The sequence below is a fragment of the Harpia harpyja genome, chromosome Z (genome assembly GCF_026419915.1).
Source record: "Harpia harpyja isolate bHarHar1 chromosome Z, bHarHar1 primary haplotype, whole genome shotgun sequence".
Lineage (NCBI taxonomy): Eukaryota > Metazoa > Chordata > Aves > Accipitriformes > Accipitridae > Harpia > Harpia harpyja.
The window spans coordinates 76,001,898-76,019,115 of record NC_068969.1 but is presented as its reverse complement, the minus strand read 5'-3'; the positions used below and the strand labels follow the sequence as shown (position 1 = coordinate 76,019,115).

The 17,218-nt window shown below is 42.2% G+C and overlaps 1 long non-coding RNA gene across 1 annotated transcript; it reads right to left on the bottom strand.

Annotated features, from left to right (window-relative positions):
- Window positions 1–8,775: 8,775 nt before the first annotated feature.
- LOC128137295 (uncharacterized) lies at window positions 8,776–10,994 on the bottom strand. The gene is made up of 2 exons (XR_008233656.1): window positions 10,934–10,994; window positions 8,776–9,980 (listed from the first exon to the last, which is right to left on the bottom strand). It is a non-coding gene; the product is annotated as an uncharacterized LOC128137295 (long non-coding RNA).
- Between the last annotated feature and the right edge of the window lie 6,224 nt (window positions 10,995–17,218).

The following is a 17,218-nucleotide window of genomic DNA, read 5'->3' as shown; positions in this document are numbered from 1 at the left end:
TCTGAAACTTTTGTATACTTATTTGCTTTCTCAATAAGTCTAGAAAGTAAACTAAGCCTACCTTAGTCCAAACATAATCTCTTCTAAAATGTCTGGGTATTTTCAGGCAATAAGGCACTATGGACATTTACGGAGAAACAAGTTCTCCTTAACAGTAGCTGATCCTACTCACTGACCACTGATGATGATAAAAAATTTCAACCGTCTCCATTTTGTTTAAGATGATGGAGGAAACGGTAATTTGCAGCACCTCTGCAGTTTCAGAGTGGGGCCCTAGCCCTAGGGTAAGTTGGGCTGTCCTTACTCTAGCTCTGTGTAAGGCACGCATCAATTTGCCCACACCGGCATCAGGGATGAGTGAAGCCATACTCTTGGGGGATGGACAGGTCCACTAGGTCTATTAACTTCAGCTTTGAGTTGGCAGGAGAAAATGGCACAGCCGATAGAGGGAGGAAGGAAGGACATGGGCAGTTGATCACCAGTTTAGTCAAGACAGGCTTGACAGTAACGTTGGGGACAGAATTATCTGTATCCCCATTCTCTTGTGTTCATTCCTTCCTGAGATGTGGTGGAACTATGTCAGCACCTGTGCTATAACATATAGTTCTACCCTAGGTAAGTCCAAACAATACATTGCAGTCCAAGATACAGATCAAGGGTGGGATTGCAAAAAATCCTGAGTTCTTTAGGCTTACAAACCCCATAGTAAAATAATATATAAATAAGTAAAATAAAGTGCAGATCCTTATATACTTAAGCAACATACACAAGAGATTTTAGCGGCATGTTGGAGTATTCATCTCAAGTAATCACTGGAGCACAAAGCTGATCCCTGAGTCTCCCCTCTGCAAGACAAGCACAGGAAGCTGCTGTCTTTAAACCCATAATTTCTTCCCCTTGTCTCCAAGAAAGTGCACACATTCATGTCCTGCAGATAAGGCAAAGCAGATAAGGAGCTAATTTATGGATCCAAACAAGGTTTAATGTGAGGCAGACACTATAGGTTCAGTTTTGCTGAGAACTTAGTCCTGGGTGCACCAGGAAGTTAGGTACAAAGTTTTTAAGTTCAGAAGAAGTTGCACAAAATAATTGTACATTAAAACATATTAACAGAAGACTACTAACATGAGTTGCTGTTCTGTTGAAACTTAGCACTGGAATTTCTCTTTTAAATAAGCATTTTCCAAAAGATATACTACAATACAATACAAAATAATGCACAGTATGCATTATTTGTTAAAACTGTTCTGATAATGCTTTCATGTGTAAGAAAGGACCAAGAACTTTACCTTGCCTCTACTAAAAGGGAGACATTTAATAACTGCTCTTTTCTATTCTGGTGGAATTAACCCTACAATCAAAATGTCTTAATAGAAGTTACAATCTAAGATAATTGAGGGAAACCACTTGTTCTTTGCACTGGATGCTGAGATAGACAGGTACAGAAACTAGCAACACGCTTAACCCAGGGAAGGCTGGGCTTATATGGTGCTGTACAAGTTCTGGTTCCCACACCCCTGTGTCCATGGGACTCCCCTCCTTTCCAGATACATTCAGAGTCAATCACTGTGCCTCACAATGTGACATTAAGGGCAGAGCTGGCTGACCTGCCAGGTTAGTACAAAGCAATCAGAACCTCTCTACCATACTGAGCAGATCCTAGGATCCCAGTTACATTTTTGGTAACATGGGACATTAAGTACTGCCATCTGTGAATTTAGGTGACCTCCTGATTTGAAAGGGGGGTGTCACTTAGCCCTACCTATACCTGAAGTTCTTTATGCTGAAAGCCAGAGGCATTCAAAAGCTGAATGGAGGAGGGATACTGGAAAACACGTGTTCTGCACTGTAGGGAAACCCAGGATTTCAAACCTTTCCCCTTGGGCGCCTGTCCTCCCGCCGGCGAGGGTGAGGCTCAGCCCCCGCAGGCGGGCGATGCTCGGGCTGCACTTGCGTGGCGTGGGGAGCTCTGCCTCCAGCCTGAGCTGCCGCCGCCCGCGCCCTGCACCCCCCGGACCGTTTGCTCTCCCTTGCACATCGTTACGCCGGTTTTATGACATGATGTCATTCTTGTCAAAGTGGCCGCTGGATGTCACTGTTTCATCTCCGAGAGACAGCCACACAGACACACGTCACCGGCCCGAAATGAGGGAACTGGGGTCCTTAAGGACAAAAAAGCCAGAGCTACCCAGCCTGCCCCGGGACAGTGGTTTGAAGCATCCCTTATTGAAAGAACAGGTGATACAGGAGCACCAGGCAGGCCCCCTGCTATAACAGAGGTGACACTGCAGCCCTGAGATTGATGACTGAACCACAGTGAATCTTGGTTGAGATATACTAGCAATTAAGGATCATGAACACCAGCAGGCTGAGGTGGGAAGCCCTCTGAAGTAAATTCTTGGGACTCTAGATAGACTTTAGACTCTCAGGTGGATAGACCTATCACTACGTAAAGCAAGAGGCTTTGGAGGAAAAAGTGGAGTGCCTGATCTATTTGCATTACCCATGATCATCACAATTTTTCTAACTCCAGGATGAAAGGTATTGCATAAATAACATAACTGCTTATGTGGAAACCACCTTCAATTTGAAACTTAATTATATATGGGAATGGTAATATTATTTTCTCCATAGGGAAACATCATGAAATCTTGAACATGTTTTAATTGTTCAGAATTTTGCTGAACATTGCAGTCTTTAAGGCTGAAATTTTCTGGGCTGATTCCCGGTTGGAGGTAAGTGTAACCAGGGAAACCAAATGAAAGTTTTGTCCATGCTAAAATCATAATAATAATACTCATATTTGAATTTTACATGCATACACTAACATAAATGAGCAGAAATTTTTTTATTTTAGCAGCTAAAACCCATGGAGATTTCATAGAATCATAGAATATCTCGAGTTGGAGAGGAGCCATAAGGATCATCGAGTCCACACATGGTACACACAAAGAACTGATGAGGACTTACTTACACCTGCAGCACTGGTATATGGTAGGTCATTTTTGGACCACCTATCAAAAGTAGAAACAGGAGGTTTCTCACTCCAGTCCTTTATTAAATTATCTCCCATAACAGAAATCTGCGTAGCAGATACACGGGTTTCCAACTTGCTGGTGAATCTTCCTGCTTGCAGGCTGCAGTTGAGCATTCGAAGTTTGGAAGCACTAGACTAAGAGTAGGTCCTACAACCTTGATTTGTTGCTCTGGAGTGCAAGATGTAAAAATTTCACACAGTTGTACACCAGCCAAGCCACAAAACCCTCACCAGCAAAGGCCTGCCCTGGCTTTAAACTGGGCCTGGGCACAGAAAGCCTGAAAAGCAAAAGGTTGTCTGTATGAAAAGTTTTTTTCCATCAAGGGACTTTGGGACATCTGCTGAGACAGGGAGCCACAGAAGATGTTTACTGACCATGCACTAGGCAACTGACATCTATCTTGCACTGTGGCGCACAGTCACACACTGTCCTTGGGGCTTGTTAATTAGAAAACAACATTTTTGAAGAACAACAAGGTGATACGATAATTGTGTCCTTCTCATTCTCTGACTTTTTGGTACCACTCTCTTGCGTGCTATAGGGCTGAGCACTTGGGGTGGATGGAATTCAGTGGGAGCTGCTCTCTGAGCAACTCAGGAGGACTACAAAGATGTCATGAGGTTATGCAGGGAGAAAATACCAAAACTCCTGAGAAAGCAGACCCTTAATCAGGACTTAAATCTCCCAACAGGGCATTTCTCTGCCCGTCCTTCTGCTCCCATCAGAGAAAGTGTGTTTATACTATATCCACCCTTCAGGACCAAGAACCCTTCTTTTTACAATATTCATCCAGGACATAGAAAAATTGGGTACAATCCCTCCTCTAAGTCAAATTTGTCTAGGTCAAATCCCTCTCTCCCACCTCCCCAGAGAGCAACTAATCACTTTTCCATCTGTGAGTATTCTTGGGCAAACCACTCTCAGTCAGGAGACTGTCTGAAGCTGTTCATTGAGCCAGAGCGCTCCAAAGTCCAGAGCAAAGCTATGCTAAGGCATTCCCCTGGTGCAGTTTGAAGAGTCTGAGACAGAGAAGAGATTGTAAAATGTGGGAAATCTTTCAAAGTTCAGAGTGCTTTTTATACGCTGTATAATAGAAGGGGACACCAATGACATAACCAGCTGTTTCTCCTGCTCCCTGTTTTATTACACATGTTCTGAGTTGGCCTATTTTAAGCCTCTTGGGCTTGGAAAGCAAAAGAAAAAGGCAGAGGGGGAAAAACCTGTTTAATGATTCCTTAACGGACTTCATATATCAGCCAAGCTCCTGGCTGTCTGGGAAAATCATGCATAGAAGGTACTGAGTACGTCTCCCCCAAGAGACTTTGGGAAAACACAGGCATTTATGAACTTTAGGCACCTACTGCATTAGGCAACAGCTAGGCAGATTTATCGATCTATCTAACTTGTGTGCATAGATGTTTCAAATGGCGATGATAGTACATTGTTTTGAAGATCCAGTGCTAAATCACACTCTCCTTCAGTTCCATGTCTGCCAACAGAAGCATTGCACAGGAGAAAGGACTGAAAATGGTGAAGATTAGTATTAAAGATTTTAATCCCCTACTGTGGCAATACCACACCTTCAACCAGTCTATTAATCTGGAATTTGGGAGGGGTCTTCTGCTACTATCTTTCTATTCATATCTATTTAATGCAGTGCAAAAGCTGAACCACAGGAAAACTTGACTACTGCATCCACCCAAGCAGCTGAGCTATCACAAGACTCCCAGGTTTGTTTCTCTCATGGCTCTGAGCAGCACAGGACCACCATGCAATACATCTGCTTCTGCATCCAGAAAAAAAGAAGACTGCCCAGGACTGCAAAGAAATCCTGGCAATTCCTAGCTGCCAGTCTATTCTTCTGAAACCTTTATAGGCAGGCCTAAGTCTAGCTCACTCCATTTTACAGCAGGGAGTTGGATAGCCTAAAAGATGTCAGCTCCTCTGCTTCACATTTAGAGGCTTCCTCAAATATAAATTAGTCAAAGCAGAGAACCAACTGTCAAAGCTCTTCTACTCAATACGCTTTCATGTCTTTCTCCTTTTGCAATCAAAATATTAAAAAATAGCAGTAAATGAACATTCAGGAACATTAAGCAAGCAACACCTGTTACGCTGCTGTGAACAAGTTCATGTTCCCACTGTGGTGAATAGAACAGCCACAGCTAAATGGAAATGGGAGCAGAACATGTGCATTCATGCCAGGAGTCACTTAGCACTATGGATATACAAATAACAAATAAATTTCACTGAAAGTGGCCACCTGACAGGTACACAGAGATCAAAATCAATCTAATCAAAATCAATCACTACCTAAATAAAACTTTCATAAATAAACTTGTCACAAACAATTGCCTTCACATACAATTGCCTTCACATAGCAAAAGAAACAACAGTATTTGTGCTTTCTGAACAGAGTATCAAAAATGGAAATGGAAGTAGAAACAGATACTCTGAAGACCAAAGTCTCACCTTGGTTAAGCTCAAACTGGTCAACTGTCTGCTCCATTGAAGCAACCAAGTTACTCAAATTGGGCACTTAAGTAACTAGCAGCAAAACTCAGCACAACAAATTAAATCAACCTGACCAGCAGTGCACAGTGTGACCAGTGATGTTGGCTCTCTGTTCCAAATAAAGGAGCATCTAAACTCACATGAGTAAGAGCTGCCTCAAATTTTTCTTAACAGGATGTATCAACCTTACTTTTCTTATGGCTTTCTACAAAAAACTCATTTCAGCCCACTTCTCATATATGCTGGTGGTTCATAAACCGTGTGGGCTGCAATGATTCATCAGAATTCAGACAGTAGCTACATACAAGGCTTTATCTTCTTTCAATAAGGCAGGCCAACTTAACAGCCCTGAACTTCCGTGTAAAAGCTATTGTTAGAGTATCAGTGCAAAACATTGCCCAGCTGCCAGCACTACAGTCCCAGTAATGGGGCTGAAAGAAAAGGATTTATAATTATCTTTTATTCCAGTTATAGCTGCACAGTACAGGCATATATTTCTGTTACTGCCATTATTATTGATAGCCACATTTCCAAAGCTAACATCAGTCTCCTAAGGCCCACCTGTGCCCACGAATGATAGCGATTCATAGCTGATGATTAGTCAGAGCTGTAATCAATGAAAAGTTAAGGGTAAAAGTCCCTTCACTCCCCCTTTCAGTCAGCATTTTCAAGTGATTTCCCCAGCCAAATCTTGGAAATAAAAGAACTAGAACATTTACCTGTTGACCAGCCCACTGCTGCCACACATACACAGATGGTACAATAAGCCAAACAGCAACTCATGAGGCCAACATGGATGTGCAGGGTGAACTCTGCTAGCCAGCTGCCACCTTTTCTCCTGGCAGCTTGAGATGACACAGGAGATGAGGGGGTGGAGGGTCTCTGATTAGGCAGCCTTTAGGTGAAATTGCAGCTGTAGCTAAGCACTGTACAACACTAGAATAATTTCAGCTCAGTATAGCAATGCTTAGAAACAAGAGCCATAACTATCCACTTAAGACATGTTCCAGCCACCCAGCTCCCAGCAAGGAACGGTTCAGTCATCCCAGAGTAATGGCTCACTGGCTATGCAGGGAGTAGTGCATGGCACAGAGACACTAAGGTGCTGTAGGGTGCAAGAAGACTTTTGTTATGGTAACCCAGGACAGTTCACCTCTCCCATCTGAGTATGTCGAGTCCCAGGCACGTCTTATCTCCTTGTTACAGTAAGCTGGGGTAGTTCACTTTCCCCTCACCTGCACATACCCCCACAGGGGCACCAACGTGAAGGCCAGCTGCAGATCCCAGAATTCGGACAACAGCATCTCCATTACATCAGCGAGTTTGCTAATGAATGTAACAGGACAGTGCATATGCATGATATGTTAAGCAGTGCAAGTCTTATTATCCACCCCTGTGGTGCTTTCCCTTGAGCTTCACTCCCGAGCAGGGCTCCACTGTGTCGGGTCCCCATTTGATCAGTGTCGGTGTCCTGGGGCTCCCACTGTTGTAACGCTACGCTTTACCTAAAGCCAAAGCTTTCACTTGCTGAGTATTGTGCCTTGTCCCTGAGGGATCCGCACCTGCCTTTTGCTCATAGCAGGTGCGATTAAGCAAGCTGGGGGGCTTCAACAGGTGAGTCTCTGAGGAGTTCACAGGCCATTTGCTATAAGCTGTATGATCACTGCTGTCCTAAATGAGGGCATAACATAAACTACCATTCTCTTTCCGTGGGGAAGTGCCTCTGAGAAAAAAAGAGCAGCTTCCAAACCCAAGGCCCAGAGGCAGAAATGCATATCTGTCACAGAAGGGCTAAGCACTTGCTAAGGAGGATGCTTTAATAAGCACCCTAAACTTGTAGGTATACCCTGAGATTAGAGCTTTTAGCTGTGATTAGAGTCCCATTGCTTCAGTTACCTATCTTTGGGTCACAGGCAATCTTTGCAGCTCGTTTCTTACCATGCTGTTGATTAAGATGCATTCATTTGTTCCAGAGCCACTAACATGAACCACCACTTGTAGTCCACCACAGGGCCTCAGTAAGCCGATTGTCGATTGCCTTTCTTGGCACAGATTTACTTGGATTTTGGTGCACAGAAGGAGCACAGTTGTGTTGAGTGTTTCATAGGCCATTAACAATGTTGTAACTGTTGTCATCTGCACCGGTATCTGGTATGGGTATGGTCATGTGAGTTTTTTGAGCTTTGTACCTTTTTCTGTACAGATGGTGGATTATGAACACCAGCTGAAAGGGTCATACCACTCTCAGATCTCACCATTCTTCTCTGCAACTTTCCATCTTCATGTTAGAAAAACATTCTACAGTGCACTCAACCTGGACCTCCTCCCTCTCCCCTAAAATTATTGACATGTTCATGCATTTCTGTGGGCTTCTTACCTGCATTTGTACACACCCCTCCCCCCACCCAAAAAAAACCCAAAAGTTAAATAGTGTGATAAAATTGATCCTACAGCTTGAAAACTTTGACTTTATTTTTCTAAAAAAGCAATGGAAAATGGGCAAATAACTAAAACACAGGAAGAGCAATGTCCTACAAGTAAATAAAAAATTCTCAAGTAAGCTTTGCATGATTATAACTTTTGAGGTAATTTTTGGCCAATATTTTTTATTAACACAGTAATTTATTTTTATGAAGTTCACCTCTGTTAGCAAACCGTACATGGACTAGTATTATTTTTTTCAGAATCACTCTCTGTTTGAACGATCTGTCAAATATCTGCAAAATGCTTGCTTACTTAATTTTTTACTATTTGCAAGCAGCTCGTTCTCTCTGACCAGATAATAAAAGAACAGGACATTTTAGATTCTCTGACAAACTGGAGTATATCCAAATCCTTTTCTGGGAAATTAATTCTTGCACTTATGAATTTGAAGCATGTTTTGTAAAAGAATCTGCAACTAGCACTTGAAACTGCTGCTTCAATTAAGGCTTCAGGGAGAATCCACTTCTAACAAAATACACAGGCTTTTAGGTGGCAGGAGAAAGCCAGTCTTCTCCCCACTCAGGTCTAGGAAATCAGAAGTTAATATTTCTACTTCTATTTAATTAGACTGTGACTCAGGATCAGATATTTGAAGCTGTTTAGCACCTAATTCTTCATGGGTAGTTTAACATGAAAATACTCTAAAAGCTGAGCTTTCCTCCTTCAGCCAAATAGTCTTTTTGTAATTGAGTTATTGAGGTTATTCAAAAGGGTCACAGACTCAGCCACAGTAAGTTACTCAAACTGTAAACAGATATTTATTGACATTCTTCAGCTATCTGTCTAGCTCACTATGGGATCAGCACAATAAGCCTGTTTTAATACAAGCAGTTCAATGGTTCCTACACAGCCTTCAAGTCTTTCAAAACTGTGAGCAGTATAATGAACACTAGACTTTCTTTCATTGTATTTTGAAGGTATAGGGAACTCTAGTTACAACCTTCAGTTTCTCTGTATCCTACATTAAAAAGCATTACTAAAGTTGCAAGGCCCTAAAAAGTTAACAATCAAAAGGTTATCTATGCATTCCCTTTCTGCACAAAATAGATGTATTTACATATTCAAATACTATTCCCTCTCCCCCCCACCACCTACCCATAGGATTGGTTTAAATTAATAAGCAGCTATGCTGTTTTCTCATCAGTCCCGACACATCTTTCTCAGACTGCTCTTGGAGATCAACTTGTAATTTCATTATAACTTTTTCTGTGATAGTCATTGTTAAAATATCAAGTGGTTTTGCATATTTATGAATTAATTTATTTCCACAACAACTTTGACATGATTAAGTGATGATAATCTCAGTTTACAAAAGGGTCTGTAATTGTGGAAACCCAATTTGAAAAACTTGTCATCCAAACTTCTAGCATATTTTACACTGAATGTTATCCATTTCAGGTATTCTTGGTGGCTTTTTCTACAGCTGTAAACATATATTGCCTTTGCAAATGGCCTCAGGTCAGGTGTCTGGAAAAAGAGGGAGATTTGGTGACTGAAAATTTTAATTGAAATGACTTAACCAAAACCATCAGTGCTTTGCGGCAGAAACAGGGACAGACCCCAGTCCTTCAGAGAAAGACTTCTCCATCAGATTTTCTTTCTTTTTCCTGGAATCCCCTGTCTCATTCATGACCACTGACTGCAAGTTTTCCACAGGGAGGTACTTTGTGACAGAAAATGTCCTTTTAGAAAAATCAAATATTTTTTAGGACGTAGAAGAACTACAGAAGCAAAACCAGTCCTTCTTCAACAGCCCACCCAAAACCAGACAATTTTCCTCCCTGTCTGAGCATGCTGACATCTGTCTGCTCAGCTGCCATGGCTGAGATCCGCCCCCTCCAGCCTTCTTCACCTGCTCATGAGCCAGGCAGGGGAAGGGAGGCTTCACAGTCCCCTGTCTAATGGCACCAGGGCTGGAAGGGCCTTGTCATCATCAGTTTGTGCCTGTGTCAAATTAAGTGTCAAAATTAAACTCAGGCATCCAGGAAGCCAAAACTATATTTCTGTTCCCTGATAACTAAATTATTCTTACAAAAAAAAAAAAAAAAGAAAAAGAAAAAAATCTAATACCCATTTGAGAAGAAAATTTTCTAAAAAAACCACACCAAAATCCAAATGCATTTTTCCCCACATGAGGGCTTGTTAGATACTAAGCAACTTTTTTCTGACTTCGGAAAGAAATGAAATCTGACTCCTGCAGACAAAAGCCTCCTTTGCTGCAACACCTCTTACTCACCCCCAAAGCAATTCCACCCTGCGCACAGACTAAGGCAAAATCCTGTGGATGGTATATAAAAATATAATCAAAGACTGCTGACCACACAGACCTCAGGGGTCTAACTGAGGTGATATGGGCACCTCCGGGTGTAGCCTTTCTCAACTTGTGAATGTGCAACTTCGGAAGATTAATATGAATAGTTTGGGACACCTATATTATTTGCATTTTTCTTAAAGGAAGAAAACAAGCCACCCACTCACCCCTGCCAGATATTCCTCTTGTGTAATCATACTGGACCATAGCAGAGATGGAGCTTGCAGCATTGCAGCTTTGTGCTTGAATTAAAGGAGTGACTGGTGTCACCTCCAGGAGGGGGTGCCAGGCCTTCTCCTTTCACAAGCAGCCACAGACAGGCTACCAGCTCACCACCACCAGTCCCCCCATGGCTGCCCTTGCCCAGCTCCCAGCCCCACCTCTCTCCTCCACTGCACACCGTTCACCCTTGTCCCTACATCCTGCCTCTAGGACATCAAGGAAGTCCGGGCAGCTGCAAGATGGTCCTCTGAGCAGTAGTTCTGTTTCCAAGTCTCAAGCAATTTGCTTCAGTTGCTAGAAAGTGAAGGCTCTCCATGTTGCCAAAAACATGAAAGGGAATACGCCTAAAAGGTCTCTTTCTTACCTTTAACTTCGCATCAGTTACATTTCACTTCTCTTCAGCAGTACTAATCCTGGCTTACCCTCAGATAAAAAGAGACCAGAATTAGGCCAGTGTTTTAATTTGTGTGATATACAGACTCTAAAAGGAGATCAACAACTCAAAGTCTAGTTTTTGAACAACAGGAATTAATTTTGAAGACTTTCAGTAGCTCCTGAGTGCCTCTCACTCCTGCACTGCTGTGAAAGACCCACATAAAAGCCAACACACTACTCTGAGGGAAAAGTCAAAGGGAAATTAATCTAGATGCTACACCTAACACAGAAATGTTAACAAAGCAATGCAGCTGCTGTTGCAACTGAAAGAACCTTGTCTTTTATCTGCAGCAATATGGAAAACTATGTCAGAAAGAAAAATCTGACTTTCAAGTTGATTGTGACCTCTTTAATTTATGACCTGGTTTTAAAATTATAGCCTGTCCTGAAAGCATCTGGTCTTATCCGTCAGCACAACTGGGGGCTGCATTCTTCTCTGGTTACTGCTGTACAAAATTATAAACTTCTGTAGGAAGCACCACAGTGGATAGGGAGAGAGTTTAACTCCAGACCTTCTAACCAAGCCATAACCTAGCAAACTCCAAAATCCAAATGGCCACAGTGGACAACAACCCATTGGACTGAGTCACCTTTGCCTCACTGCTGATGCAGACTCTCAGCCATGACCAACAATCAGAAGAGAGAAACATACGTTGTGGATATAACTGCACAGACATGACTGCCATCCTCTCCTCTAGGGAACACATTTGTTCACTATTTCTCCAGTCAGCCTCCCTCATATGCTGCTTTTCATGCCTGGGAAGGACTCCCAAGGGTTCTCATTACTCTACCAGAAGTCCTTTAAAGTCCTGTGCAAGGCTCAATGCCTACAGAAAACTCATCGGTCAGGTTGCTGATGGGGTGGTCTGGTGCTGTCGAGTTGCTTCCTTCTACTTGTCTCGCTGTTTCCTACGCTCCCTTATAACATAGGCTTGTAAAATTCAAGTCATTTCTTAGCCGGTACCTACACAGCAGCCGGCACAGTGAGGTCCTTCTCCTTACCTTGGGCTCCTCGCCTCTGTGCTGACACAAGCACGGAGTAGCTACAGCATCACTGCTTCACCCAGCGAGGTGGCTGTGAGCAGCAAGAGCCTGGGATGCAGCTGAGTCTCTCCCCCAAGAGGACTCTGCAGGCAGCGCAAGCCCATGCAGTGTTTATTATCCACAATTGGGGCAAATGACGTGGTATCTTATTTTTGTCTTCGTGTGGTATTTGAAATTGACAGGGATTTGACCTGGTATCTTATTTTTGTCTTCGTGTGGTATTTGAAATTGACAGGGATTCCTCTTGTCCCTGTTTGTCAGCTCTCAGAGGAATTTAGTACAAACGGTCCAGTTCAAGCGGTACTGGAGAAACCCGGGAGTTTAAAAAAGCGGCTTTGGCAGCAACACAAAAAAGAATACCCAAATGTATCAAAGTTAGGCATAAATCCATTAAGCATCCTGTTCTTTTTCAAGCGTACTTTGTCACTTGCTCTGTTTACTGAGTATATCTGGTTCATAAAAGAGCTTTGTCTATTGTAGGGCATGACTATTGCAGAGGTCTTAATGACTCTTCTTTGTTGTTGGAAAAAAACACAAAATTTGTTTCATTTTCAGGGACAAGCATCCTTTTATCTGCAACTGCAAATGATTATAAAGTTATTGGACTGCACTACATAGCAGGAGAAAAATGGCCAGTTAGTCTTCTGCCTTCCATTCACAGCTTTTGTGAGGCTGCCATAAAAATGTCCTCAAAAAACGTGGTGGTACCTTCCACCTAGTCTCACTGTAAAGGAATGATACAAATCTAGTAGCCAGACTTGTAAACTATTACTACTTTAACATCTGGCTTGGCCAAACTAATTCTAAAATATATTAAAACTTCTCCTGTGTGATCTATAGCCAAAAGAGATTTTGATAAAAAAAAAATAGTTCCAGGTGGTTGGAACATGATTTTTTACATATATGACTTTGCTAAATAAGTCAAAGATTGTAATCACCCATAGTCAAACATCTTTAGTTCAAAGTTCACGCAATGCTACAGATACACGGCAGTGCTTGTAAGAATTCATAAGCTGACTAACTCACGGCCAGAGATTTCAAAACCAGGCATCTAAATTCACATTCAGACATTTGAGCGAGTTCCCTGATTTCCAACACCTGCTGCACCACCACCACTAGCAGCTCCTACCGGTTCTGCTGCACCCTCTTCTCAGGATGAAGAACTCCTCACAAGAAAATTCTGCCCTGCCAGACTTGTTAAGTCTGGTTTCACATACATTTCACAGAATATACGTTATATATTCAACAAATCTGGCAGAGATTAGAAGTGCCCCTATAGTCATATCCAGGAGTTCAAAAAAAACAATGATAAATGTATTCAGATGAAAACACTTGTGTCAGAAAATCTGCCAAGAAAATGTTACTTAATAGGGGGTTTTAGAGTACAGTTTGCACTTTTCAGGCCATCAGTGATAGCAAGAGAAGCCTACTTAGATGTTTCATCACAAAATTCTAAGCTAATGTAACTTTTAAATACAAATACAACCATTCTAAAATAGGGTTACAAGCTCTGATGCTTTAGTAGTACTGATCTGTCACTGTAAACATACATAACAGTTTGAAAATCAATAAATGTATGAGTCAAGAAATTCAACACAAAAGTTCAGAAAAACAGCCTTTGCTCTGATACATACTCTGCTACCTTCATCACTGAGTACACAAGTATCCCTAAAATACTCATGTATTCTCAAATCACAGATTACATTCCCAATATGAGTCATATCTTCTGCATGTGAAAAAGCTACCCAAAAGTAGGCCCACCTCCAACTTGTCTCCTTTTAAACAAGCAAAAATCAAAGTACTCTTTCTTGGCAACCAGATCTGTCAGGAGATGACTGTCCTCAGCCTCTAGTGACTTCCCCATCCTACCAGAAACTTCCATAGCCATTCCCACATATAGCCACAGGTCTGCAAAACCCATCCACAACACACCATTGCAATACATCCTAAGATGGGATGTTTGCCTTCCCACTCCAGACTAGAAAGATATTTTGTTTAATTCATTTACCCTTTTCAATGAGCTCCCACCACTTCCATCCAAGTAAATGAAAGCTGTTGAACCAGAAAGAGGGAGAAATCAAAGTTCATCAAACTGCCAAACTCAAAGCCAGCCTCGCAGATTTCTGAACTGGATCCCAAACCAGACATGCATTTTCTAAGTTAGTAGCTAGCAACATCCCACAAAAGTAGGTATTCTTTCAGCATTTTGAGCTTAAAGGTTCAAATAACACGAGTACAACCTTCGATCTCAAATCTTACAAAACCAGTCCACAAGCTTGGAGTGCAGTAGAATCCAGGTTCCCTCTGGAGTCTCTAACCTTTAGCTTCTAACACAGGCACTAAACCCAGTTCCAAATGTATTTGGGGATCAGAACTTGAACCCTACTTTTGTTTCTGTTCTCCAACTGTAACTTGGCCATGGGTACATTTGTGCATCATGCTTCCTCGGAGTGAAATGCCGTAATGCTGCTCAGCCTCCTGATGCAAGTGTGCTACTTATTCAAATGACAGATCACAAAAGAAGTTTGTCTGTCTTCTGGAAAAAAAGGAGAAGACTTCAGCCAGACCTATATGCTGTCATTAAGGCTAAAGATCTTATGCTAAAGCTAAGGCCTAGGGATGACTGTAGGGAATGGATGCAAGAGCTGGAACAGTTCTGAATAAGCAACAGTAACGAGGATTAGTGAACCATTCTGACAGGTTAATTACACCAGAAGCTTTCATAAAGTCATCACCTATAGTCTCTCAAAAAACACATAGTGAGAGAGAGAGAGATGCAGCTCTTCTACACCTATATATAGAATATGTGTGTGCACATATATGTATGTGTATACGCATATATATTTAACATCTTAATACACTTTTTGTGGTTCCAATGCATACAATCCCTGTTACAGAAATAAAATTTCTTACTGTCATGTATTCGGGGAACTTGTTTCTTTGGTTCTTCCACACAAAACTCAAGGTGGAGAGGGAAGAGCTGTAGATAGCTATCAATGCCTCACTTGTCCCTACAGCAGACAAGGTTTCAAAGGATGGAAAAGCCAGGAGAAGGGGTGGAGAACACCATTATTGATGAAAGTGCTGGACCCCCACCAGGAAGGAGGCAGGAGATCACAGACCAGACCTATGCTGGGGGAGGAAGGACACAGCGCTCTCATCTTCAGGTTGCATCAAAGGAGACCGCACTGTGCACTTCTCTAGCATTTCCAGCATCTGAGTTCACCCTGACCACAATGCCTCTGTCTGGGGACTGCTGACAATATACAGCTGCTTCCTCCCCAGATGCAGATGAAAGCCTCACTTCTGAAACAGAAAAGAATTATGACCTTTTCATTATTTTACATCTGTGGACCTGCAGATAGAAACAGGAGGCAAGATCAGGCATTGATCATCTACCCTTTTCTGCAAATCTCACTCCTGTCTGGTTATTTTTTATTTATGCTGTAATACATGGAAGGCAGCATCGCCCTCTCCCTCCCTCACCGATCTGGAGAGCATCAGTTGTCATCATGATAATGAAGACTAACTCGCAAGTCATTGCCTACCCTGCGAGCTCTACCTCCAACAGGGCAGAGAGCAATGCAACCACTGAAGAGGTGCTCAGCCCACCCGGCTGGAGGCCCTGCCACTGGAAAAACAGCTTGTTGTAAGCCATCATTATCAACTGAGCTGATAACTCCCTCTGCCTTGTACAGTAACCTTAGTCCATGGTAGACACTGGGGCTATTCTCTTTTTGTGCCAACTTAGTAATGCACAGTCCCAAAAACAACTGAAAATGGAGAAAATAAAGTTGTGTGCAACTTCCAGCGTGGAAGGGAACTTTACAAAATTGCTGGAAATAGTTACACCATTTCCCATTATTGCCCAATAAAGTGGTACTGAAAGAAAATCATTCAGAATGAGATCTTCCACACTGCTGCATGCAGCAAGCCCAGAGCTATTGGAGACCTACAATCCACTCCCATAGGTGCACAAAGAAAATGGCAAACTGCTAGAAAGGATTATTCTAAAAAATTTGAGACTTCTGCTGCCCATGGAAAAAAATTCACTTGGAGAAGGAACATTTTCTTTGTAAGATCCAGGTGCCACATCACCCTAATGAATAAGACTAAGTCCTCTGAATTTGAACAGCTATCAGATGGAGTAATTAGGGATTAAATTAGTTTGTGGTGTAGCCAGTGGTCAGGCCAAAGCAAAATTATTGTGACAAATGATTCTCTGAAGAACATTAGATCTTTGCAGGGTTTGTGGAAATTGAGATTCTAAGGGGAAGGCATTAGTGAGTGTTGGTAAAACTGAGCCTGTACAGTTATATGTGCACAGAAGAACATGAAGGCAGAGCAGAGGAGTAAAGAAATGTGCCATCTCCTTGCACAGATGTGAAAGCAATCTCTCTGATGAAAAAAAAAAAAAAAAAGCTTATTGCAAATGGCAGGAATACCATGAACCTAATAAAACAACTGTTTTGCAAGGGCATAACCCTATTTTCAAAAACAACAAAGAAGCACACAAAATAAATTAAAATGTAAATAAATCCCAAAATACAGTTACATATATGTAGCTAGAGGGCAAGTCATGAAGTAAAAACATGTCATTCCTAATGATACAAAAAGAGAATTCTGTGTCAGAGTAAAAGCTGAACTTCCTGGAGACCGGTGGCTCCAAACACAACATTACCACAGTCACGATCTAGACGGACACACATCACGTAATTTTAGAATGGAAATCCCAGCTTGTTTCACACAGTGGTGTAAAAAGCTGCAAAAAACCCTAAACTCTCAGTCTTCGTGCCAAGTCTGCAGCTCTGTTACCACACACTGCCCTGCTCTGCAATGCATGGAGAACGAGGAAGCTTTCATAAAAGCCAGGAAGCTGTGTTAGGAGCCAGGCAAGTAAGATTAATTAGAAAACACTGAAAAGACAGGTGTGTCTTAAACCATGCCTTTTTGTCCAGGGCTTAGATTCAATACTGCCTAGTACTAGAAACCCAAATTTACGGCCTGCAGGCCAGTGTGTCTCATCAAAGAGCCTTATCCAGCCCACAGAGTCATTCCAAGCAGGAATGCATGCATAAGATAGGAAAAAAGGCTGTCCCACCTCTGTTCACCATACCTCTAGCTCCTCTCTACCCCACACCCTGTGGTCTGTGGGCTCAGTCAGATTACT